Raw genomic sequence first — 2,306 nt, 5'->3', positions numbered from 1 at the left:
ATCCAGGAAGAAGTCCTAACTAACTTTTGATAAGCTAATCAACTTCAATTATGTTTGACATACCAACTTATAAATTATTCATCTAACCAATATTTATTGAGCACTTACTGTGTACCAGGTCCTGTGCTAGATGGAGTGTAAACAAAGCATACTATTCTATGGTAACTAACATTAATGGCTGTGGATTTATAACATCAGTGGCCTTTCTTTAATTGGAGTTTGCTGTATAAAACCAGTATCCAGTTTTAAAAAGGTAATTCATCAATTAAAAAAAAAGTGTACTCACACTCCCATGGAGCTCTCTCTATGAGGGAGGGAGTTTTTGTCGATCCTATTTGGGCTATATCCATAGCACCTCGACTAACACAGAAGGTGCTTAATAAATAATTATTAAACAAATGATGCTTTGACCCCCACAAAGGAATGTAGTTATCTTCCACCAAGTAAATTCTTGAGAAGTACTAACACTTTCTTCTAAGCAACCAACTCAGGAGCATGTCTACTTTGCAGTCATTGGAAAAGATGTAAATGAATTTACAAGGACAGGAACAAGTGTCTGCGATATCTAGCTTCCATGGAAAAGCAGCTTACAAAGCAATGTGTCCAGTGTAAGCCCATTATTAAGCTAAAATGTAAATAGTAGCTCTTCCTGGTTGATGGGCTTTGGAGTAGTTATTTTCCTTTTGTGTATTTTCTGTGTTATCTAAATTTCCTACAATGAGCATGTATTATCTTTCTCATCACATTTTAAAATATTGCTCTAAAAGAAAGATTACAACCCAGATTTTGACCTGATTTTTTTTTTTCCAGTTTGCATTTCGAGTCTATTAAAGGCCCTCCATCTATCTAGAAACAGTAGAGCTATTCTAGGAGAGAAGAGAGGAAAGCACAGTTTCTAACAGAGGATGGGTCTGAAGAGAAGAGAGGTGGCCCTAAGTATCAGATAATGATCAGTCAGTGATAGTGTCAAAGAGCTAATTGTGCCAGTTACAACTCTGGGAAGGTTGCCTAAACAGATAGGAAAGCTGTGAGCATGGGAAAGACAATGTACCAACAATGAAATCTTCTTGTAGCCCAGGAGAACAGTGCCACCGAAATCCACATTAAGGATAATTCACTATATTTCATTGGATTCCCAAAACAATTTCTCCTAACAAGATCAGGAATGGGAAGCCAATTTTTAAATACTTGTTATTCTTTTTTCTCTCTCTCACCTAAGAAAAAGGTTAACTAGGATTTCAAAGCCTAGCTTAGCTGAAGCTTCTCTGGAGCATGGCAGCTGTTGGGTTTTGGTGTCTATGTGCCAGCTATTCGCTCTGCCAGCAATGTGTTAGGATAATCACCCACTGAAGGATTTCAACACATTACATTTCCCCAGAATCCTTTGTCTAACAAGGTAATTTATGACCTGTTCAGGAATCTGGTCATTACAAAACACTAAATTCACACTTGTACTGGACTTCAAAGCTGCCATTATGAGCTTCGGTAGCAGAAGGCATCCTGCAGCTAAGAGCCAGATCAACAGATAAGTGAGTTTTTAATTATCTCTTTTAGGCAGGCCGCAAAGAGGACAAAGCTGACAACCACTGCAGCAGCATTTGGCTATTCTTGCAAAATTTGACCCTAAAATTGTGTCCTCTTGACAATGTTAAAACCATTTCACCCACTCCCTACAGAATGTAGATCTGTGGGATTCTGGAGGAGCTGAGAAGAAACCAGATGATCCCCAGGGGATGGTCAGCTGTTCCTGCTCCTGGTGGGATCTTGCTAGAATACCAACAGAAGCCCCGTCCTCCAAGCCTCCCAGCGAGACTAAGCCCAAAGAGGTCTCTCTCTGGAAAGTGGTGAAGCTTCTCACTGTCTCCAACTATTTCAACAGGTTCTCGAAGCCAAAGGCATCTTCTCTATGTACAAATCCAGCATAAAAGGTAGGTCAGGTTTTTCAGAGTGTGGTCTGTATCCCACTTGCATAAAAATCACCTTGGATGCTTGTTAAAAAACACAGGTGCCTGGACCCCACTCTGGACCTACTGTATCAACTCCCAGCAGCTGCCTAGGAATTGTCATCCTTAACAAACAGGCCAGGTGATTCTTATACACTGGAGTTTGAAAAACAATGAGAAAAATAAAGTAAGCACACCTAATTAAAAAGAAAGGAAGGAAAAGAAAAAGAAAAGAAGAATAAAAGAATAAAGGCGAATGAAGGAAGGAAGGAAGGAAGGAAGAAGAAGGAAGGAAGAAAGAAGAAGGAAGAAGAAGGAAGGAAGGAAGGAAGGATGAAGGAAGGAAAGAAAGAAAGAAAGAAA

Source organism: Pteropus medius, unplaced genomic scaffold (genome assembly GCF_902729225.1).
Source record: "Pteropus medius unplaced genomic scaffold, Ma_sr-lr_union100, whole genome shotgun sequence".
Lineage (NCBI taxonomy): Eukaryota > Metazoa > Chordata > Mammalia > Chiroptera > Pteropodidae > Pteropus > Pteropus medius.
This window is presented reverse-complemented; position numbering follows the sequence as displayed.